This window comes from Pantherophis guttatus, chromosome 13, assembly GCF_059756535.1.
Source record: "Pantherophis guttatus breed Tessera chromosome 13, ASM5975653v1, whole genome shotgun sequence".
NCBI lineage: Eukaryota > Metazoa > Chordata > Lepidosauria > Squamata > Colubridae > Pantherophis > Pantherophis guttatus.
In genome coordinates, this window is record NC_142075.1 from 19,039,309 (window position 1) to 19,064,788 (window position 25,480).

The window sequence follows — 25,480 nt, forward strand, 5'->3', positions numbered from 1 at the left end:
GAACTACTCAAAATTTCCGCTACCGGTTCTTCAGAACCTAACAGAACCTGCTGAATTTCACCCCTGGTGGACACAGAGGAAACGAGTGGGGAAACGAGCAGCTGTAGAATGGAGGTGGCTCCACTACAAGACCTCTGATGAGTCACCATGCCTCAAGCCTTCCAACATTGAAGGATAACACTCCAATGAATTAGCAAACACTTGCACTTTTCTGCAGTGTCTTTGCTTTTGCCAACGGGACTCTCCAGCACCGGGGTGTTTGCCTTACTTAACAATGATTTATTCCTCCGTCGCACGTTGCCTTTAAAACTCTTCCAACCCATGGGCTATTGTAAATGGCTTCTCCATGCTTCATTGTCCGCTAGCGTTGGGCTCACACTCGTGCCTAATGATAAATGAAGAAGGGAAGCAGATGGTCCCTTGGTTACTCTCCAATCCTTAGATCGTGTACCAGGGAGGGGGAAAAAACAACGACCTGCCCAATTTTTCCTATTTACGATGTCTCAGATCCCAAAAGAAAACCAGAAAAGAAATGAAAAGAAACATACGCATGAGCTTCCTTGTTTTTGAGTCAATATCAGGTTCGCCTGATACGCCAGTTGCGCCCCTTTCTGGATCGGGACTCCTTGTGCACAGTCACTCATGCCTTGGTTACGTCACGCCTGGACTACTGTAACGCTCTCTACATGGGGCTCCCCCTGAGGAGCGCGGGTGATTATGGGAGCGACGTGGCGCTCCCACGTAACACCTCTCCTGCGCGAGCTGCATTGGCTCCCGGTGGTCTTCCGGGTGCGCTTTAAGGTGTTGGTTCTCATCTTTAAAGCGCTCCATGGCTTAGGGCCAGGGTATTTGCGAGACCGCCTGCTGCCACCGATAACCTCCCACCGGCCAATACGCTCTCACAGAGAGGGCCTCCTCGGGGTGCCGTCGGTCAGGCAATGTCGGCTGGCGGCCCCCAGGGGGCGAGCCTTCTCTGTGGGGGCACCCGCCCTGTGGAATGAGCTGCCTCCTGGAATACGATTGATCCCGGACCTCCGGACCTTCCGTAAAGCCCTGAAGACGTTTTTATTTCATCAAGCCGGCCTAGCCTAAATGGTTTTTAATTGGGATTTTAAATTTTATGGATTTGGGGTTTTAAATTTGGGTAGCCAATGATTTAATTCTTTTAATTATCTTAACTTTTGCATTTGTATGTTTTTTAATTTTGGCTGTTCACCGCCCTGAGTCCCTTCTGGGAGAAGGGCGGTATACAAATTAAATAAATAAATAAATAAATAAATAAATATTTGCACTCTAGTGTGGGTAGACTACAAAAGAGAGCAAAGTCGTTTGTTTTATAATAGGTCACCAACAGCCCTTATGGTTATCAGTCCAGTTTCCATGCGCTGTCTTTAGAATGACCTCCAGCCCATAGGAAGACAACTGCCTCAAGGCAAGAAGCTCCGGTCCCTTAGTAGCTCACATCTTGGTCGTTTCTACAAACAGAGTTTGACAGAGGGAAAAATGAGTATCAATCTCAGTAGAACACACTGAATTGCCAATTGCAATTTTTTTTTTTTTTTACATTTGGGAAATCCTATTAAACAGAAAAACATCGTCCTTATTCAATTATAATACTTTGGGGCTGACCCTTGTGCATGTTTGCTCCATTGGAATCAGATTTTATTCCAGTCATGCTAATAAATCTCTACTCTAAAAAAAAAACCAAAAAAACCACAGCCCATTATTCTGGATGTATCTGGCAGCATAAACATCCTCCAAGGCTCAATATGACTAGATGGGTTCTTTTATTGCAGATAAGAATTAAGTCATATATATGCAGGGATTTTTTTTTTTCTGAAGGGACGCAGTGGCTCAGGGACTAAGACGCTGAGCTTGTCAATTGAAAGGTCGGCAGTTCAGCGGTTCGAATCCCTAGTACCGCGTAACAGGGTGAAAATTCCTCCTTAGTTCTAAGTTGCTTCTCTCCTTGATGAGTTTCCACCCATTGCTTCTTGTCCTGCCCTCAGGTGCTTTGGAGTATAGGTTGACTCCCTCTTCTTTGTGGCAACCCCTGAGATATTGGAACACTGCGATCATGTCACCCCTGGTCCTTCTTTTCATTAAACTAAATAAAGGTAAAGGTTCCCCTCGCACATATGTGCTAGTCGTTCCCGACTCTAGGGGGGCGATGCTCATCTCTGTTTTTACGTGCTTTCAAACTGCTAGGTTGGCAGAAGCTGGGACAAGTAATGGGAGCTCACCCCGTTACACGGTACTAGGGATTCGAACGGCTGAACTGCCGACCTTTTGATCGGCAAACTCAGCGTCTTAGCCACTGAGCCACCGCATCCCTATATTTCATTAAACTAGGCATACCCAATTCCTGCAACACAGAGAGTTGAATTCAACTATTAGATCAAGAGGCTCTGAGAAAAACAAGTTGGCAGCCAACAGCAATAAGAAGGTACATTCCTTCCTCTGGAATTCCTCCCACTTCCTCAAAATTATGACACTATTTGCTAGATTCAATATTCCATGCCCTAGTTTTATGGAACCTCTAAAACAAGTACCGTAGTTTGAAATTCAACACTGTGCTTACAGCAGAGTAAAGCCATCCTAACGTTAATCTGTAATGAAAGAGATGCAAATAATAAAACAGCAAGTAGCATTTCCCTCTTAGATATATCTACAGAGTATTGTAGTTTAGAATATTATGTACCATTTGGTAGTTCACTGTCTCAGAAATAAAAGTAAATAAAAGCATAGATGCAGACAACTAAAATGAACTAAGAAATGGAACATTTTCCTAGCAAAGGAGAGAAAAAAAACAGATATTTAGGCCAGAGCTAAATATTTCTTCCTGATCTGTCCCCGTCCACACACACACACAAACACAGCCAGCCGAGGGTTAAGAAAGTACTTGGCACGCACACAGGTCGTTATCTCAAACTTGGCAGCAATATAATCACCGTCTGCCAAGAGCTTTTACTGCAACAGATAACATAAAATTACATACGCATTGCAAATAGTCCAGCAAAACAATATCCCTTTCGGCAGCTTCAGACGTTGTTCAAGTGACTAGCCAAAGTTCATTTTTGTTCGTCACGGAGTTTTACCAGCCACCACCCTCTCTTATATAGTCTCTGGGGTGTGGTCCAGTGACTCAGTTCTAATCCCTAGCACGCCTCCTTAACTGCTGCAACCGTTTATCACGCCTTCGTTGGCGTGCATCCAGGAACGAAGGCTCTCCTTCTTCACTCTCATCAGAGACACCTGGCTCCTGGCTAATCTCCTCTCCCTCGGCCGGCACCTGAGACAGTGCCAGAGGGGAGGGCCTGGAGAGGGAGGCCTGGCTGACTCCTCTTCCTCATGTTCGGAGCTTTCTTCCTCCGATGAGATAGGCTCAGAGGGCGGGGCCACAACACTTCCATATGTTTTAGACTTCTATTCTGATTAGCCTCCATCCACATGACCAAAGGTTGGGGATTGTGGGGCTTGTATGCACTAGATTGCCTATCTCTGAATTAGGGTTTTTTTTAAAAAAAAAAAACTTCTGTCCATCATCGGACTAGCTCAATGCTTGGTTTTGTACAAAAAAAGCTACTGTTGTGAATGTGTGTCTCTCCTGCTCTGTTTCAGAGATGTCATTGTTTTGAGTCTAATGAGTTGTTTGGATAGTAAAAACGGATTATACACAAAGAAGTAGAAGAGCTCCAAGCTAACACACAGTCTATCCACATTTATAACAATTATGGGAAACAACCAAGATTCTAACTAGGTCCAAGAGTCATCATTTCTGGTTCCATTTAATAGTTGATAAGTAGCAGTCCCGTACTCAAAAGATTCTGAAGATGTTATTTTGCTGGGTCATGAGACATCTGCAGGAAAGCAATCAAGCTCAGAGAGCACCGATGGCTTTACAGAAATTCTTCCATCAACTGCTTTGTTGAAATTGGGAGAGTTTGAAGTCCACCTATGTTCAGCAGTTGGCTTGAAGAGTTCTGTTCATGAGAAGGAGTTCATTCACTTGATCTTGATTTCAGAAGAATTTTGTCTTGGGGATTTTTAGATAGGAGCTTCTTACTTTGGTCATCAGTTCAACTTTCGACATCTTACACTCTTTGGACTCCATGGGGATCCCTCATAACCTAACCAAGACCAGTTAGGGATTTTGAACCTTTCAAGTCTCTTGTTTGAACAGGTTCCTTCCTTAAAGGTTCCTTCCAACTCTGTTATTCTGTTAAAAGTGACCCAGCCCATCTTCCCAAAAATAATTTACCAGAATAGGCACAATCTAATTTCCATGAGGGGATTCCGTGGCTCAGTGGCTAAGACGCTGAACTTGTTGATCAGAAGGTCGGCAGTTCAGCGGTTCAAATCCCTAGTGCCGCGTAATGGAGTGAGCTCCCGTTGCTTCTCCCAGCTTCTGCCAACCTAGTAGTTTGAAAGCAGTTAAAAAATGCAAGTAGAAAAATAGGGACCCCCTTTGGTGGGAAGGTAACAGCGCTCCGTGCGCCTTTGGTGTTGAGTCATGCTGGCCACATGACCACCGAGACATCTTCAGACAACGCAGGCTTCTCGGCTTAGAAACAGAGATGAGCACCGCCCCCTAGAGTCAGGAACAACTAGCACTCATATACCTAATCTGCATGAAGTTCCTTCCCTTACACAATATCGGTTGGTGCAAATGAAGTCAAATCTTTCCCAGATAACCTCTTGATACTTTGCTCAGCACTTCCTTCCAATATGTAGAAGTCTGTTGATCACTTTGGATCCTGTAGGACTTCAGAGACAATTAAAAGAGACGGTCTCTTTTTATTCTTTAAGCTCGACACAATAAAAGGCAGAAAAGAAGGATCATTGATCATAGCAAACCACCGCCACTCGAATAGGAAGTGCTGATAGCACTTGCTAAGGTTCACTTGCTGAGGTGTATTGAGGTAGGACTGGAGGAAATGAGAAATGTTTCACCTGTCAGTTTCTGGAATCACTTGTTGTTTCACAAAGCTCTCGCTGTCTCCTCTTTATCGTGTTGTTCTTCTTTGCTTTTGTTTTCCCAGATGGGGAGACCTTTCCAAGTTCTGGTTAGTCATGTCAAAATAATTCCGTTGCAACCCCATAGCATGCCAAGCAAACAATCCTGATGAATTTATTTATTGGGGTAATTGATGGAAGTCCTTAAATCTCCCATTGGAAAGGCGAGATTAGAAACACATTGGCATCGGCTTGTGGAAAAGGGAGAGCAATCCTTCTGACTTTCTTCCAATCAGCTTACCTTTGTAATGTCTAACAATTTCACCCGAGTAGACAATCCCGAAGCATAGAGATTGGTTGCTTGAAAGGTTGCAACGATAACACCAGGTCTTTCATTCAGGCTCAGCTTTAATGTTTCCTGTCAGTCAGGTAATTCCACAAAGGTTCCTGGATCTGCACTTGTCAGGCTGCCAGAAATGGTCTGTTTCTTTGTTCTGCAGGGTTATTTTACGGTATATTTTGGAGTATAAAATGCACCTTTTTTCCCCCCTAAAAGGGGGTGAAAATTTAGGTGTGTCTTATACACTGAATGTAGCCCCGCCCACCCACTGACCCCCACCCTTTGGCCTCTGCCTCGCAGCAGTTACCTCCTTGCAAGCAAACAGCAAGAAAAAACAGTTCCTTTCAGCTTCAGCACAGCCTAATTAGCACAAGTTGATTCCATCGGCCTCCTGATTCTCAGCTGATTTGCTCTGAGCTGTTTTGCGCAGGGCTCTGCTGCTTGCTGCAAAGAGATAAATTGCTGGAGCAGGTTTTTTTTTTCCCTTGTGCTAATCAAGCTATGCTGAAAACAAAACTGAAAGTAAAGCAGCTGTTTGCTGTAACGAGGCAAAATTGCTCAGAGGCAGAGGGAGATTTCTTTTTCTTCTTTTCCTCACCAAAAAAGGTAGGTGTGTCTTATACTCCGAAAAATACGGTACCTTTAGCTAAATCCCAATTCTTGCCCATTTTAAATTTATTTATTTATTTATTGGTTCGATTTATATGCCACCCTTTTCCAGAGACTCAGGGCAGCTTACAATGCGTTAAGCAATAGCCTTCATACTTTTGTATACCTGCTTAGTAGGGCTTTGCCCCCCTCAAGCGGTGTTCTTTTTTTAATACAAAGTCAGCTTATTGCCCCCACAAACCAGGTCCTCATTTTACCTACCTCGAAAGGATGGAAGGCTGAGTCAACCTTGAGCCTGGTGAGATTTTGAACTTGCAGTAATTGCAGGCAGCTGGTGTTACTTAACAGTGCTTTAGTCTGCTGCGCCACCATGGAGCAAGGTTGAACTTTGAAATTCATAGAATCCCACAGCATACTGCTTGTACAGTGTCTCATCTAGACAGGTTCAGTTATTATTTCCAAAACAAAACACATTTCCCAGAAAATAAAATGGTTGATTGATTTGTTTGTTTGCCAATTCAAGGAAACTAGGTAAATCAGTTTTAAAAAAAAACACCAGTTGCTTTTATATAAAGACAGAAGGTTGTCAAACATTTCAGGTCATTTATTCGTCAAAGGGGTAGGGAAGGCTCTCAAGCAATTTGGCTGGATTATTATTTTTTTTTTTCAGGATCAATCTTATTTGGCACTTAAGCGAGAGAACCGACTGAAAATTCTAAGCTTGCAAGCTAGAAAATAAAACAGTGTTACATCACACCTTTAATATAAGAATGATTTTTTTTTTCTTCCACTGAAATTCACTATTTTTGGAGTCTGAGGACTGGGCTAGGTTTTTAAGTGGGTGGGTCGCGGTTTTGCGCTCCCCAAAGTATGTAGGGCATGGTTTTGACCCTGTTCCCCAAATATTCATGAATACACGCAAAAGCATATTGAAAGAAAAAATACATAATTGATTGAAAATAACGTATTGATTGAAATCAAAGCCGATTGTTTTTTACAGACATGGCTGTAGGTTTTGACTATATGTCTACTTCATCTTCCTCTCTTTTTAGAATAGAATAGAATAGAATAGAATAGAATAGAATAGAATAGAATAGAATAGAATAGAATAGAATAGAATAGAATAGAATAGAATAGAATAGAATAGAATAGAATAGAATAGAATTCTTTATTGGCCAAGTGTGATTGGACACACAAGGAATTTGTCTTGGTGCATATGCTCTCAGTGTACATAAAAGAAAAGATACATTCATCAAGAATCATAAGGTACAACACTTAATGATAGTCATAAGGAAACAGTCAATATAAATCTTAAGGATACCAGCAACAAGGTTACAGTCATACAGTCATAAGTGGAAGGAGATGGGTGATAGGAACGATGAGAAGATTAATAGTAATGCAGACTTAGTAACTAGTTTGACAGTGTTGAGGGAATTATTTGTTTATCAGAGTGATGGCGTTGGGGAAAAAACTGTCCTTGTGTCTCGTTGTTCTGGTGTGCAGTGCTCTATAGCGTCATTTGGAGGGTAGGAGTTGAAAAAAGTTGGAGACTAATATGATTTTCCAAATTAATTTTAACTCGTTTTCTCGAGCCTGTACCTTCTAAATGTGTATGGCTGGGATTTCCATCAACATCACGCTACCATAAAGTGTAGCAGGCTCAGAAGAATATCTTCAAAGAGAAAGATGGGATCATAAATAAAGTTTCTTCTGCTTTCTATATAAGGGATTTTCCCTTTGTCTGCAACTCCCCCGGAAAAGATGCGGAAAATGGCAATTCGATCTATCGGCTCTTATTTATTTATTTATTTATTTATTTATTAAATTTATATACCGCCCTATTCCTAAGGGACTCAGGGCGGTGAACAGCGAATGATAAAAATACATGTAATACAAACGTTAATAAAAAAAAGGAACAAGAGGAACATGGAGCATTTCTCCTGCACTCTGCTAAACAGACGATTGGTGTAATTTTTAGCTTCCTCAAAAGAAGAAGTAACTGAGGACCAGACTAAATGCAACGGTAAATAGGTGGGTTTGTGAATTTAAGGAGACAAAAGAATATACAAGAAATTGGGCAGCAATATGTCTATGGAGATTCTCAGCCATCGAAGTCAGGGTTGGTCCCGAAGGTGCTTTTTCAAAAGGCAACTGGACTTTTCTTGGTTTTCCTTTGAAAATGTTCCACTTCTCAGTTCAAGGAGCTTCTTGGATGAGAAGCAAAAGATCTTCAAGAAAAAACAAAGAAAGAAACAACTTCAAGGAAAAACAAAAGAAGTCCGGTTGCCTTTTGAAAAAGCACCTCTGGAACAGGACGGCAGCTGTATGACGCGATGCTCAAACCTTTTTCCTTATTGTGCTATTAATATAGCACGAGAGCCTTGGTAGTACAGTGGTTTAATGCACCCTGTTATTTAACACAGCTGCCTGCAATTTCTGCAGGTTCGAATCTTACCAGGCTCAAGGTTGACTCAGCTTTCCATCCTTTCTAAGGTAGGTGAAATGAGGACCCAGTTTGTGGGGGCAATAAGCTGACTTTGTATAAATATACAAAAGGATGAAGGCTATTACTGAGCACATTGTAAGCCGCCCTGAGTCTTCGGAGAAGGGCGGCATATAAATCAAATTTAAAAAAAAATTGAATTACTCTGAAGCCGTTTCCTGAGATTCATTAAGAAGGTCTTACTATTTTTCGCAAGCAATCCGTTCGTCCCTTTCCCACTATCCCACTGAAATAGCACTCCCCGCTTTGTAAGGAAAGAAGAGAGAAATTGAATGTCATTTTCCTGCCTCTTCTTCGTTCATGTAACATTGATACCTGCGGCAATCTATCCGAATGCATTAAGGTGATTTAACCACGCACATCAATGCCTTTCATAGTGTTTCTCCGCGAAGTTAACAGGGCATCTTCCTATTTTACAGTACATCTAGGCATTAAATGTATTTATCTTTTTTAATAACACAGCTATCATTTTCCCATTTAACGATGCAGCTAAGTACTTTTCACGTTTCTTCTTAAGATTCAGTGCATTGACACATCTGTGTATCCAGCCCAGAGATTACCTTTCTGCTAACTTGCGATTTTATTTCTGGGAGCTTAAAACTGTCAAAATAAAGATGTGATAGAGTCAATTTACCAAGTACAGGTAGTCCTCGGCTTACGGCCATCTGTTTAATGATCATTAGTTACGACGGATTTCCCAAAAGCTACTTACAACCCATCGTTGAAGTTATGACTGCTGCGTCCTTCCTAGATCATGTGATTTCATGTCCGGAGCTTGGCAACCAGCTCAAATTTATCAACAGTTACACCATTCCATGGTGACGTAATCATGATTTGCAACTGATTTTAGTCAGTTTCTGGTGGTTTTTGCCAGTTTTCGGGAGAATGGATTTGTTTATCTAATGTTTTATGATGAATGTATATTTTTACAATGACTATGGGTAATGTTGAGGTGTAGAGATGAGCTGCGGTGGCACAGTGGCTAGAGTACAGTACTGCAGGCTACTTCTACTGCAGGCTACTTCTACTTCTGCCAGCTGCCTGCAATTTGGCAGTTCAAATCTCACCAGGCTCAAGGCTGACTCCTTCCGAGGTGGGTAAAATGAGGAGTCAGATTTTTGGGGGCAATATACTGACACTGTAAACCGCTTAGAGAGGGCTATAGAGCACTATGAAGCGGTATATAAGTGTAAGTGCTATTGCTATGTAAAGCACTATGAAGTGGTATATAAGGCTAAGTGCTAAGCGCTATTGCTATTGCAAGCTAACTCTGCCTACCACCAGCAGTTTGATTCTGACCAGCTCAAGGTTAACTCAGCCTTCCATCCTTCCGAGGTGGGTAAAATGAGGACCCAGATTGTTGGGGGCAATACGCTGACTCTGAAAACCGCTTACAGAGGGTTGTAAAGCAGTATGTAAGTCTTAAAAGCTATTGCTATTGCTATTGTTGTATGTACAGTGAGAGCTTATCCACCAGAGACAAATTCCTTGTGTGTCTAATCACATTTGGCCAATAAAGAATTCCATTCCATTCTATTCTATTCTATTCTGTTCTGTTCTGTTCTGTTCTGTTCTGTTCTATTCTATTCTATTCTATTCTATTAACTACACGGTTCACTTAGAGATCATGGGATTCATTTCATGATCATGATGACTCCCTTTATGACTGTCGGGGTGCCTCAACTTATGACCACAATGACTGAAATTCCAGGCTCTATTGTAGTCATCAATCAAGGACTACTTGATTTTTTTATTCATGTCCCCCGCCTAAAATTGTCTCACCCATGCTTCAGGGTTTAATTTTACTGCAGGATATTGAAAACTAGCCCCCTCAAAATGGATGCTTTAGATAATCATAAGCTTTCCAGCTCATCAACCGAAAAATAATATTATCAGCCTGGCAGATTTCAGGCACTAACTTCTCTCACGCTACCTTACAAAATGAAATGCCATCCTTGGGTTGAGAAGTATACTGCAAGTTTTGTTTCAATATGGGAAGATAAGATGGGAGTCTAAAGGAGGCGATTATGTGCCAAGATCATATTTCCAAAGGCTTTTGTGATGTTTCCTGTAAGCTGCAATATGAAACAGGCTTTCGTGGATTAAGGAATATTTTCTGCTTCACAAAAACTGGGAGAAGATTAAAGAAAGGTGAAGGGAGTTAATTTAATTTAATTTAATTTAATTTAATTTAATTTAATTTAATTTAATTTAATTTAATTTAATTTAATTTAATTTAATTTAATTAATTTAATTTAATTTAATTTAATTTAATTTAATTTAATTTAATTTAATTTAATTTCCAATTTATATACCGCCCTTCTCCCTGAGGACTCAGGGCGGTGTACAGCCAAGATAAAAACATAGAATACAAATATTAAAAAACAGTTAAAAATATATATAAATTTTGGCCCAAAAGTTAAGAAATCACAGACTGATTAAAAGAATTTAAAAATTTCTTAAGCCAACCCGGCTTGCTGGAAAAGATGGGTTTTAAGGGAACGACGGAAGGTTAAAAAGTACAGATTAAACTCCAGATGTATTAAGTATCTCAACCTGGTGTAATAGATTTGAAAAACCGTCATCATCATCATCATCATGGCTTACTCAAAAGGTATATTTTAAAAATACCACTAGCAATAGCACTTAGATTTATATACCGCTTTACACTGCTTTACAGCCCTCTCTAAGTGGTTTACCCAGTCAGCCTATTGCCCCCAATAATCTGGGTCCTCATTTTACCCACCACGGAAGGATGGAAGGCTGAGTTAACCTTGAGCCAGTCAGAGTCAAACTGCTGGTGGTAGGCAGAGTTAGCTTGCAATAGCAATAGCTCTTAGCACTTAGCCTTATATACCACTTCATAGTGCTTTACATAGCAATAGCACTAACACTTATATACTGCTTCATAGTGCTCTACAGCCCTCTCTAAGCGGTTTACAGAGTCAGTACATTGCCCCCCAACAACCTGGCTCCTCATTTTACCCACCTCGGAAGGATGGAAGGTTGAATCAGCCTTGAGCCTGGTGAGATTTGAACTGCCAAATTGCAGGCAGCCGGCAGTCAGTAGAAGTAGCCTGCAGTACTGCACTCTAACCACTGCGCCACCGCAGCTCATTCAGAATCAGTTAGAAAAACACATTCACGCAGAAGCAGATCAAGTGAACTACTCTCCCCTCAACTTTCTAGTCTCTTTGATCAATTTGTTGAGAAACTTATTTGATACTTCTTATTATTATTTATTTTCAGTACAGCTCACATATATCTACTCTCCTCAGTCCATTCTCGCAGTAATTAACCCAGAGAGAGACACTGTTTAATGGGAAACTAAACCTTTCCAAAATTAATCAGGCTAATTAGTGCTAAACAATTGAATACTGTTGCATATTTATGTCAAAGGCTGCCCAGAGGAAGCCTTCGGATCACAGTTCCAATTTTGCCCACGGCTTCGGGCAAAATGCACGATGAAATGAATGCCGATCAAATGCTCTCTAATGAAGCAGAACCTAGAGAGGCTTGAAGTTCAGAGATGTGAAAATTTATCAGGACTGAGTTGTATCACCAGTGTGGTCCATTTCACAATCTGCACGGTGTCAGTTACGGTGTACAAACCGGTGTAAGTCCAGTCAACAATAGTTATCGTTCTTGGATCTTGCATGGTTGCCTTTGCTGTGGCCATTACAAGGGACAACAGCAGCAGTTCTGGTGACAACAATCCTGGCCCGTAAAATTTCCCCAAAGGATTCCCAGTCTAGAGGTTCCTATGGTCTGGGTTTACAACATCCTAGGTTCTTGTGAAGAACTCAATGCATATGGAGACCAATACCAGCTAAAGAACTGGCAGCTGCAATCTAACATTGTGAATCTCTATGGAGATTCTCAGTCATCCAGGTCATGGTTGTCCCAAATGTGTTTTTTTCAAAAGGCAGCTGGATTCTTCTTCTTCTTCTTCTTCTTCTTCTTCTTCTTCTTCTTCTTCTTCTTCTTCTTCTTCTTCTTCTTCTTCTTCTTCTTCTTCTTCTTCTTCCTCTTCTTCTTCTTCTTCTTCCTTAATGATATTTTGCTTCTCATCCAAGAAGCTTCTTCACTTCTGAAGAAGTAAAGAACTGAAGAAGCTTCTTGGTTGAGAAGCAAACGATCTTCAAGGACAAACAAAGAGAATCCAGTCCAAACAAAGAGAGTCCAAGAAGCTTCTGACTGAATGGTGGAGAATGGAGGCATTCAACTCTATCTGAATTATGGCAGTTATGCACAGATAAACCTCCAAATGGCCTCAATGACTCTCAGAGAGAATGCTAACGACCAGGTGACTGGCTTTCCTGCTTGAGCAGAAGGTTTAACTAGAAGACCTCCAAGGTCCCTTCCAACTCTATTCTGATTGATTGATTGATTGATTGACTGACTGACTGACTGCAAGGAATATAAATCCTTTCATCCTCCACCATTCAGTCAGAGCTGAAGAAACCTCTTGGATGAGAAGCAAAACATCTTCAAGCATAGTACACAAAATTGTCTGCTACAACATCTTACCTGTCAATGACTTCTTCAGCTTCAACCTCAATAATACACGGGCAAACAATCGATACAAACTCAAGGTAAACTGCTCCAAACTCAACTGCAGAAAATACGACTTCAGCAACAGAGTGGTCAACACCTGGAATGCTCTACCAGACTCTTCAAACCCTCACAGCTTCAACCTTAGACTGTCTACCGTGGACCTCACCCCATTCCTAAGAGGTCCGTAAAGGGGGCTTGCATAAGTGCACCAGTGTGCCTACCGTCCCTGTCCTACTGTCCCCATTTATTTGTATTCATTTTCTTCGTTCATGTCCATGTTCATATTTATACCTGCTATCTTGTACATGTTTGACAAACTAGGAAAGGAAGGAAGGAAGGAAGGAAGGAAGGAAGGAAGGAAGGAAGGAAGGAAGGAAGGAAGGAAGGAAGGAAGGAAGGAAGGAAGGAAGGAAGAAACAAAGAGCAAGCCCAGTTGTCTTTGGAAAAAGCACCTTTGAGATTGTTGTGAATCATAACAATGAACAGCGTACAAGCTACAAGCTATTCTATTTTACTGAAGGAGAGCATGCCACACTTCACCATACAAAGTGTAGCTAATGGTCCATGAGCTCCTGCAATGGCTTTGAATTTTTTTGATTTGCAAGAATAATTCCAGCATTGAGTCAGATCCTGCTCTGCCACAGAACCGGGTGCACATTATATGATGTATAGTAAGAATTACATATGGCGTGATTGCATATAAAGGACTGGAGGCAACAGACCATTAACATGGCTAATTTTTCTTTATGCTTCTAAGTACGGTAAGTAAATAAATGTTCTCAACCCTTATCTGGAGGAGAACTGCAAATCAATGGCTTTTTTTCCCCCCTTGAATCTGTGTATTCTTGGATGCTGCATAATTGGATAATTAGCATTGGTGATAAACTGCTTTTGCAGCTTTTTGTTTCTGAGCCTATCTTTAGTTGGCAAGTACTACTAGATATTTAATAGTAAAAAAAAGTCATGGCTGACTGGTCAATAGGACTGTCGAGTGGAGAGAATTAAGCACAGATTATTATTTTTTTAGTTGGAAGTTAATGGAAGTACATTTATTTATTCATTCGTTCAATCATCCATTTGATTCCCCTTTAGTAAGAAAGCAGAATGCTCCATTTATGCAGTTCCCCTGTCAGATTTCCTTCCTGTAGAGTTTGATGCAAGATGTCTGTTTTATATTATGCATATATTATATATCATACAGATATGCTTATTTGTACCCTATGATTATCATTAAGTGTTGTACCTTATGATTCTTGACGAATGTATCTTTTCTTTTTTGTACCCTGAGAGCATATGCACCAAAGACAGATTCCTTGTGTGTCCAATCACACTTGGCTAATAAAAATTGTATTGTATTGTATTGTATTGTATTGTATTGTATTGTATTGTATTGTTGTGTTGTGTTGTATTGTATTGTATTGTATTGTATTGTATTGTATTCTACTCTACTCTATTCTATTTTATTCTATTCTATTCTATTCTACTTCTGCTTAGCACTGAGAGCAGATGTAACCAATTCGAGATCAGTAAGGGAGGTCATCAATGAGATTGATGAAATCACTAACCCAACAATGAAAGAGATGTTCCTGTTCTTTCTGCGCTAGAATTCTAAATCCCTCAATGAAATTAATTGGCAGAAAGATCAGGATTGAGGCTAAAAAATACCAAGTTCATCCATTGGTTGTTTGGACCCATAAATTCCTCCCGTATACCTAGAAGGTCTGTTCTATTGGGACATACTTGGTATCTGTTGGTAAGGCCACACTTGGAATACTGCATTCAGTTTTGGTTGCCATGATGTGGAGACTCTAGAAAGAATACAGAGAAGAGCAACAAAGATGATTAGGGGACTGGAGGCTAAACCATATGAAGAACGGTTGCAGGAACTGGGTATGTCCAATTTAATGAAAAGTAGGACTAGGGGTGACAGGATAGCGGTCTTCCAATATCTCAGGGGCTGCCACAAAGAAGAGGGAGTCAAGCTATTATCCAAAGCACCTGAGGGCAGGACAAGAAGCAATGGGTGGAAACTAATCAAGGAGAGAAGCAATCTAGAACTAAGGAGACATTTCCTGACAGTTAGAACAATTAATCAGTGGAACAACTTGCCTCCAGAGGTTGTGAATGCTCCAACACTGGAAGTTTTTAAGAAGATGTTGGATAACCATTTGCCTGAAGTGGTGTAGGGTTTCCTGCCTAAGCAGGGGGTTGGACTAGAAGACCTCCAAGATCCCTTCCAACTCTGTTATTTTATTGTTCTATTGTTCTAAATGTGTATAAAATGTTTTTATTTGTTTCATCTGGCCTCTCCTCTCCGGGCGGTGTACAAGAATTAAAACCAAGCAGTAAAATTAAACCAGCAATCCAGATCAGAAATGTCTGTGATCAAAACAGGAAAAAAAATCATTCTCAACTTAAAACACAAAACAACAACAACAATAAAAACCAGTCAAACAGCAAAGTTTGGCTAACCTCCTGGCTCAAATGCCTGGAAAAACAGCCTGATCTTAAGTACCTTGAGAAAGGCTACCATGTTCAGGGACATCTAGATCTCCAGAGGGATGTCATTCTGCAGGACAGGTCCTGTCACAGAGAAGACATAACATCTGAGTCCAGCAAGTAGACATCACTTAAAGGAAGGGACTTGGAACATGTTAGCTGTAGTGGAAGGAACTGGGTTTTTCTACAGGAAGACAATTGACTTGTTTGAACTGTGGTGCTGGGGAAGTCTCCTGCGTATTTCTTGGATGGCAAAGGTGACTAACAAGCAAATACTGGAGTTCATAGCACCAGACATGTCAGTAGAAGGCCAAATCGCAAAACCGTGTCTCACTTATTTTGGCCATGTCACGTGGGGAAAGCAATTATATTTGGAAGAGTTAGCAGTAAAAGGAAACCATGCCACCAAAGAACATGGTGGCTGGACACCATCAAAAGCTAACATCAGCCAGAACATAGAAAAACTCAGAGAAAAAGATTGGAAGATGTAGAGTTGACACCTAGCCCATAGGATCATCAAGAGTTGGACTTGACTGAACGGGTAACATCATCCTCATCAGTTCCAGTGAGGCAAGCAAAAACAATTGGAGACAGGTGGCCTGCAAAGAGCCTGGTGCTATGCCATGTTGGACTTCATGGAGGATAATCAGCCCCTTGAATTACACCAAAAAGCCTACTGAGATCCAACCCATCTTAGGAGTAGCAGTGTTACATGAGCATATGTGTCGTGAAATGCTAAAAGCTGCCCAACCTATTGAACCGTGGGCCAGATACAGCTTCTGATAGCTTTTCGAGGGCAGGCCCATGTGGCGTGTTAGATTGTGCCCAGCAGAACGCAATTCTAATCTCACAACGCCTGGGCATCTTCATTGGCAGATCGTCAAGGCCCTGAGCTTTCTCTCGTTTAATGAGAAGTGTCCCTGTACGAGCCACTGAGCATTTGTGTTTGCTCTGTCCAGCGCTTCAGCTGCCCTACTCTGTATCACTTGCATCCTTTCCCTAGAGGGTGGCTTCATATTTTATTAGAAATGACAGCTCTATTATTAACAAGGGGGAAGGGGGAGGGACATAGACAATTTCCCGGGTAGGGGGAGAGAAATACACAGAAGGAATAGTTTTAAGTAGCAAGCTTTGAAGGATCTGGAAGGCCTCAGCTGAGAACACATCAGAAATGGCTGTATCTGTAAAAGAGGGTGCCACGTGAATCATTCATTAAAACTGACAAAGAAGTAAAATTACCCCCCAATTATTTTGTCACCGTGTCAATTCCACTTAAAGCTAGAAAATCAGCAGCAGCCATCATAACCTCTTGGACAAAAAAAATGTTGTGAAGTGCATCCTTTCTTTTCAAAAGGGTAAAGATTAGCAATCATGTTAGTGGTTGCTGTGATTTCATGACCATTCTGCAGACCTCCAAAGAGGTCAAAAAAGTCAAGATGGCAGCTACAATGGCCCATTCAAAGCCCCACCACTTTAATTCAGTTGCCCCAACTTGGCTCCCAACTTGACTTTTTTTTCTTTCTTGAGCTGTACCTTCTAGAAAGGATTCATGGATCATGTTATTTATTAAAAGGCTTAGTAAAAAAAAAAAATTAAGGAATACAGGGACCATCACAGAGACACCATGGAAGTGTAATTTGTCCTGAGTTCCAAGAGAAAGGAGCCAAATAATCTGCTTAATTAATGTATATAGGCTGTTCAATTTTGAATAGAATAGAATAGAATAGAATAGAATAGAGTAGAGTAGAGTAGAGTAGAGTAGAGTAGAGTAGAGTAGAGTAGAGTAGAGTAGAGTAGAGTAGAGTAGAGTAGAGTAGAGTAGAGTAGAGTAGAACAGAACAGAACAGAACAGAACAGAACAGAACAGAATAGAATTCTTTATTGACCAAGTGTGATTGGACACACAAGGAATTTGTCTTTGTTGCATATGCTCTCAGTGTACATAAAAAGAAAAGATACATTCGTCAAGAATCACAAGGTACAACGCTTAATGATAGTCATAGGGTACAAATAAGCAATCAAATCATACTAGGAAACAATGAATATAAATTGTAAGGATACAAGCAACAAGTTACAGTCATACAGTCATAAGAGGGAGGATATGGGTGATAGGAAGGATGTGAAGTTTAATAGTAATAGTAATGCAGACTTAGTAAATAGTTTGACAGTGTTGAGGGAATTATTTGTTTAGCAGAGTGATGGCGTACGGGAAAAAAATGTTTTTGTGTCTAGTTGTTCTGGGTGCAGTGCTCTATAGCTTCGTTTTGAGGGTAGGAGTTGAAACAATTTATGTCCAGGATGCGAGGGGTCTGTAGATATTTTCACAGCCCTCTGCAGTATACAGGTCCTCAATGGAAGGCAGGTTGGTAGCCATTGTTTTTTCCGCAGTTCTAATTGTCCTCCGAAGTCTGTGTCTGTCTTGTTGGGTTGCAGAACCAAACCAGACCGTTATAGAGGTGCAGATGACAGACTCAATAATTCCTCTGTAGAGCTGTATCAGCAGCTCCTTGGGCAGTTTGAGCTTCTTCTAACATAGATGGCCTCTTTTACTCGCTCTTTCACCTGGTCCTCTCTATATCCAGAATGTGGACATTCCTTTCTCTACATTGCAGAAAAATTGATCAGGGCCTCTTTTTTTTTGCCACTGCATCTCACTCAGGTCTGCTTTGAGGATCAAATGTAGAAAGAGCTTGCATCCAAATCATTATTTTGTTTTTTCTCTCTCGGCATAGAAAAATGATGGGGAATAACATACATTTTAATTCTGATTCAATAGAAACAATGTCGGGTTGATGCAATTTTGAGGAATTGATTTGTTTTTTCGACAGTATGTTAAAATCAAAATTTTTAATAAAGAAAACCAGTAATTGTGTGCCTATAATTTTCTTGATTGAAGGACACAGCTTGCATCTATCTAAATTACAGTTTACGGAGACATTATTCTGAGTCTCTCGCCTCCTTTTCTTTTTAAATATCCAGCCACATGACATTCATCACAGCAGTAGAAAATCCATCTATTTGAAATTTCTTTTTTTTTTTCTCACCCTTTCTAACATCTTCTTCATCTTTTTAAAGGTAAAATCTGATTGAAACAGGGCCTTAACCAGTAGGAAAGTGAAGACTCCCTCATCCATCCACATTAATTTTTTTTAATTAATAAAATATAAACCTTTCACTTAAGCTTCTTAGTTTTAATCTACTGCATTTTTTGGAGTATAAGACATACTTTTCTCCCCCCTAAAAGGGGGTGAATATTTAGGTGCGTCTTATACACCGAATGTAGCCCCGTCCACCCACTGGCCCCCACCCTTTGGCCTCTGCCTCCCAGCAGTTTACCTCCTTGCAGCAAGCAGCAAGAAGAAACAGCTCCTTTCAGCTTCAGCACAGCCTGATTAGCACAAGTCGATTGGATCGGCCTCCCAACTCTCAGCTGATTTGCTCTCAGTTGTTTTGCACAGGGCTCTGCTGCTTGCTGCAAAGAGGTAAATTACTGGAGCAGTTTTTTTTTTCCTTGTGCTAATCAAGCTATGCTGAAAATGAAACTGAAAGTAAAGCAGGCTGTTTGCTGTCACGAGGCAAAATTGCTCAGAGGCAGAGGGAGATTTCTTTTTCTTCTTTTCCTCACCAAAAAAGGTAGGTGCGTCTTATACTCCGGTGCGTCTTATACTCCGAAAAATACGGTATGTGAGCATAACAAGGACAATTTCTGTTGTCCTATTATCATTGCAGCAATACATGAAAAACTTGCAAGAGTAAGGGAATCATTCAAAATAATATTAGTCAATATGTATGATATGGATCTCTATCAGGGGTGAAATGCTACCGGTTCGCTCCAATTCAGGCGAACCAGTGGTAAAAAAAAAAAAAAGCTACTGGTTCGCGCGAACCGGTAGTTAGCACCACATATGCATGGGCAGCGAAAAGGAAAAGGTCCCTGGCTACCTCCATCCATTCCACTTACAACTGACTGTAAGACACTTTCTCTAGGAGATGAATAGGCAGAAGTAGAGGTGGTGCTAAGTGAGTCATCAGCCTAGAATCATTACGTTCCCACAAATGATCCAAGTCCAACTTGTCTTCCATTCTGTTGACCCTTATCTACTGCCAGTTTAACACTTGAACTTTACTTGACTACATTCTTGTGCGTAGACTCGAGCAATAAATTCCTGAAATCTTCTGAACTCGGACATAGCATGTATTCTGATTCTTTGCCCCTAACCATCTCCATTCCATATAGATGATTCCAAGGCTACATGCAAACTTCAATTAGAATAAAAGAAGTAGATTTTATTGCATATAAAATCGTTACATCCCTTTTATCCAGCAAAGAAGACTCATAGACTTGCCAACGTAGAAGACGAACTGAGTCTTATCCAACAAAGCAGAACATTGGTTTGCCCTCACATCCTGGACATAAATTGTTTCAACTCCTACCCTCAAAACGACGCTATAGAGCACTGCACACCAAGACAACTAAATACAAGAACATTTTTTTCCCGTCACTCTGCTAAACAAATAATTCCCTCAACACTGTCAAACTATTCACATTAGGTTACATTACTATTGCTATTGGTCTTCTCATTGTTCCTGTCGCCCATCTCCTCCCACTTATGACTGCATGACTGTAACTTTGTTACTTGTATCCTTCTGATTGATATTGATATTGATTGTTTCCTAGTATTTGATTTGATTGTTTATTCTACCATATGACTGTCACTGGGTGTTGTACCTTGTGATTCTTGATGAGCATATCTTGTCTTTTTATGTACACTGAGAGCATATGCACCAAAGACAAATTCCTTGTGTGTCCAATCACACTTGGCCAATAAAGAATTCTATTCTATTCTATTCTGTTCTATTCTGTTCTATTCTATTCTATTCTGTTCTGTTCTGTTCTGTTCTGTTCTGTTCTATTCTATTCTATTCTATTCTATTCTATTCTACTCTACTCTACTCTACTCTACTCTACTCTACTCTACTCTATTCTATTCTATTCTATTCCTCTTCTATTCCTCTTCTATTCTATTCCATTTTTTCTGTTCTCTATTCTATTCTATTCTATTCTATTCTATTCTGCTCTGCTCTGCTCTGCTCTGCTCTGCTCTGCTGTACTCTACTCTACTCTACTCTACTCTACTCTACTCTACTCTACTCTATCTTCTATTCTATTCTATTCTATTCTATTCAGAATTCTATAACAAAGGTGTTTTTCAGACATTGGAGCCCAACCTTGGAGCCAACATCCAAATTTCTATGCCTTCTACATCTGAGTAGGATTTAAAGCTAAACCATACTCCTCCATACTGTTGCTCTTCTCATATAATTACTACTTACAAGCCATCATTATCTGTCTTGTACATGTTGATTCCGTAATAGTCAGTCACAGTTTCTGCCTGAATAGTCCACCCTCAACTCAGTTTGGAATTTAGCAATTTTCCCCTCCCAGTGATGGATTAAAATTGACTTCTAGGTCAACTGTTAATCCTAAACAACATAGTCAAGATCATTATCTGATTCAGCACACGATGATAGCCTGGTAACAATCCCAACTCTTGGCCTTTCCACCCTGCATTTTTCCTTTTTACAGAAATGCTTCTAATTCAGTTCCTACTTATTGCAGTCAAAACAACAAGCAAAGCTTGTATAGATTTTCCCATGCAAAACTTAAATTAGGCTTTTAGCTAGGGTTTTTCTTTGCTGTTTAACAGATACTGACCAGTTTGACAAACTCAAGACTGGTCCTTTTTAACCCCTGTCTCTCAGGGGTGAAATGCTACTGGTTCGTACCAGTTCGGGCGAACTGGTAGCGGCAGGTGGTTCAGAGAACTGGTAGCAGCGGCAGATCAAGACTCCGCCCATCCACCCCGATGTCATTATTCCTGGTTTTAACCAGGAAGTAACCTGTTTTTTACCCTCTGCACATGTGCAGAAAGCTTTGCGCATGCACAGAGGGTCCAAAATCGCATGTGACGACACACACACACGAGCAGTGCATGCACTTCCAAACCGGTAGGGAAAGAAAGTAGATGTCACCCATCAGCTATTCTAATCTCAAAGTGATAATCAAACTTGGTGAACAGCTGAGATTGCCCTGAGAAAAAATGTTCTGCTTTGACCAGCTTAAATGGCAGACATAATTTATTCATTAGAAAATCTGACAATTAAAAAAAAATCCTTTAGCTGAGGATCTCCTTGAGCAACATTTCTCAATGCAAATGCTAGAAAGGCCTTTTTCTGTCTGATTGCCTGTTGTAGCTGAAATCCTGAAGAACAGGAAACATCGAGGTTCAAAGTTGGGCTCTCCCAGGACAGCCCGAACAAGCAGACAAACAAATTAATTGTTTTAAATGTTTTGCAAATCTCTCTGAGCAAATTATACCAACAACATAAAACATCACCCTTCCTCCCCCTGTACATTGTGCAAGCAATTAATTTAATTGGTCATAGCTGGTCTCCTAACTTCTGATATGAGCAAACCTTGTTCATTTCAAAGGTCAAGTGTAACCATGCAGTATATTAGCCATAATTCTCAGATGTATTATTTAGTTATTTACATGGTAAGTTGATGCATTTTGAGATTTTTTTTTTCACGATAGCTCATTGCTAGTCATAACCGTAATTATGAGTACAAAGTAGAAGGCATTGTGCACTCAACTGAGAAAGGGGAAACCTGATCCTTCAATAGGCCCTCAAGATCAACCACAATGTATTGATTATTATTCTATGTTCTAAGTTCTTTCAATGTTCAGATATGCTTTTTCCAGACTTAAAAGCTACATTGATGGCAATGAAGTTGTCAAAGGTCCTTAGAGTATTATGCATTTTGTACCTTGATTCTCTATTCTGCTTATCCTCTTACAGGTATAGTTTGGACTGGGAAGACAGCAAAGTGATGCAGCAAGCAACTGGATCTGGAAGAGTTCTCCATAGATCCATGAAAGATTCCAGACAGTGTGGCTAGGAAGATACAAGAGATGACCAAGTTTAGCCTGAGGAAGAGTCATAATTAACCAATTGGTGTCAGAGGCACTGTTTAACACACTTCCAGGCTGAAAGATTAGCCAGTGACATCACCATTGCTCCTTTCAGGTCCCCATCAAGGAGCTGGAGTGAATGATGGGAGCTCATCCTACTTCAGCAGCTCTGGAGTCTCAAACATGGGTTTGCTAATCTCCAACCCAGTGTCCTAAGTACGTGAGCCACCACTCTCCTTAGGGTTCAAATGCATCATCAGTTTGGAGTCTATACTCTTGGTAAGAGACTTAAGTCCAGCCTGCCCTTGAAGTCCATTAACTCTTATCTGGCACCAATTTCGTCTGACCGTTAGTAGCTCAGATTCTTGCATATAGGTAGCATGAAATAAACTCGTAGTACTATAGCAGTGTTCCAATATGTCAGGGGCTGCCACAAAGAAGAAGGAGTCAAGCTATTCTTCAAAGCACCTGAGGGTAGAACAAGAAGCAATGGGTGGAAACTAATCAAGGACCGAAGCAACTTAGAACTAAGGAGGAATTTCCTGACAGTGAGAACAATTAATCAGTGGAACAACTTGCCTCCAGAGGTTGGGAATGCTCCAACACTGGAAGTTTTTAATAAGAGATTGGATAACCACTTGTCTGAAGTGATGTAGGATTTCCTGCCTAAGTAGGGGGTTGGACTAGAAGACCTCCAAGGTCTCTTTTAACTCTGTTACTCTATTTCTATTTCTACTTGTGAATTCTATCCTGGTTCCTGCATGAAATGTCTACAAGAGGGGAAAAAAAACAACTTCAAAGAGCAACAAACACCCCAAAGTTGGATAGCTGATGGCCAACAGCATGTGCTACAAGCTTCTTTAGCTCTGGAAAGGAAACCCATTGTGTGGCTGGATGATCTCCACCTTGCCATCTTGCAAGCAACAAATGCTCCCAACTCGCTGTGAGCCACATGCTACAAAACGGTGCGAGATGTACCTTTTCTAACCAGCTCTCGCAGCTTTTCCCTCTCCGAGGTACTGATCTTCTGCTGTTACTTCTACTTACATTCGGGTCAGGCTCTGCTCCTTCTGTGCCATAAGTATGCCTCTCAATAACTCCACGTGAATAATCACATCATTAGTCAGTCATCACTGATGGATGCTGTGCTGTCACAATGTGTCAAATTTTACTGCCAAGTAGAAATTGCCAGATGGTCCTTATTTTTAAGGGAACGTTCTTTGCCGCAGAACAGCCCTTACTCCATGGAAGACACATGGTGGATTCATTCTGGGCTTCTTGGTGGTTGAGATGATTAGAAGGCTATCTTCCCATCTGTCCAGTGTTGGGGGGGAGGGGTCACCTTTTAAGCCTTGATCTGTATATTGTCCTGGCAGGAAGTAAAATAATCAAGATCAAGTGAGGTACACAACAGAACTAATATATAAAATTAAGATAAAACCATATTTTTTCTTTGTGACATGATAAAGAAACATCTGTCGCTGCCTAGGATTGAACTCTCAACCTTCCAAGTAGGAGGCTAACATCCTCACCACTAGGCCACCACACTGGATATAGGTGAAGTTTAAAAGTTTTTAAACTTTTAAAGTCACTGGTAGGATTTTAGCTGAGGTTTTAAAGGACCTTGCAGAGTGCTCTGTAAGGATTTTTAGAAGATTTTAAGATGGGATTTTAACCAGGATTTTAAATATTTTAACCAACTTATTTATAATGACGAGGGAAAACACCCGAGATTTTAATTTTTTGCATATATATATATATATATATATATATATGTGTGTGTGTGTGTGTGTGTGTGTGTGTGTGTGTGTGTGTGTGTGTGTGTGTGTGTGTGTAGGTCTTTGGTTATTCGGGTCTTCTCCCACGTAAAATTGGAAGTGTCTTGGCAACGTTTTGACGAAGTCTCATTCGTCATCTTCAGGCTGGTGTTCTCGGCTTCGTGCTTCCAGGAGCAATGTGAGATGAAGCCAAGAACACCAGCCTGAAGATGACGAATGAGACTTCATCGAAACGTCGCCAAGACACTTCCAATTTTACGTGGGAGAAGACCCGAATCTCGGGTGTTTTCCCTAAAACAATTCTTTTTGCACCAGTAAATGGCAAATTAATTTTAAAGAAAAGTAGGAATTCTCTAGTCATGCTCTCAATACAACAATGTCAGTAGTTTCCTCTTCATATTCCCATTCCAGTTTCAAAGAGAGTATGGAAAATTAGTATCTTGATGGAAAGGAACATGTTTAACTAAAGAACCTGTTATTTTTAACAGGATTCTTCTTTCCTCCTGGGAATTTCGTGGTGGCCTGTGTATTTTCCTTCTAGTCACAGCCTCCCCTGAAAGGATTGGCTAAATTAGTCTTCAATTTTGCAAGGCCACCATAAATATCACCTCTGGCCAGTCTGTAATTAACAATTAGACCCTTATTGTAAAATCTAGGGGATGTATCATTACATATCGGTCAAAAGAGGTTTGGGCCACTGAACCTCATTCTGGAAAGAGCATTTCTCAGCCTTCTGCCAATTGTAATCAGGGGAAGTAAAATTACACCTGCCATTATGTGGCCCACTTACATCTTGCCAACCGCTGAGACGTTTCAAAGGATATTGTGCAGCTCTCTCTGACCGCATGCTAATCCAACGGAAAAACCAAGCATATGGCGGTGATAAAAGTGAATTCTTAAAACCCTTTCAACAGCTGGCCACAGAAGGAAAAAAACAGAGGAGAGGGAAATGTTGGGTTGTCCCCTCATTCTGCTTTGTAGAATGTAGACACTCTTCCTTTCTAAATCAACCTTTAGATCAGTGTTTCTCAACCTTGGTAGCTTGAAGATGGGTGGGCTTCAACTCCCAGAATCCCCTTGGCTGGGGGATTCTGGGAGTTGAAGCCCACCCATCTTCAAGCTTCCAAGGTTGAGAAACACTGCTTTAGATGATGATGATGATCGAGGGCAAGAAGCCAAATTGAAGCTGCCTTAAGAAAGAACTGTCCAGCCTCTGCCTGAAAATATTGGTGAAACGGGGAGGGGGGAACCCCACCTCTCAAAG

The 25,480-nt window shown here is 40.8% G+C and overlaps 1 long non-coding RNA gene across 1 annotated transcript; it reads right to left on the reverse strand.

The window, feature by feature from the left end:
- Window positions 1-817: 817 nt before the first annotated feature.
- On the reverse strand, window positions 818-23,570 carry LOC148112172 (uncharacterized). Its single transcript, XR_015729818.1, has 3 exons — window positions 23,417-23,570; window positions 22,294-22,421; window positions 818-1,475 (listed from the first exon to the last, which is right to left on the reverse strand). It is a non-coding gene; the product is annotated as an uncharacterized LOC148112172 (long non-coding RNA).
- Window positions 23,571-25,480: the final 1,910 nt, after the last annotated feature.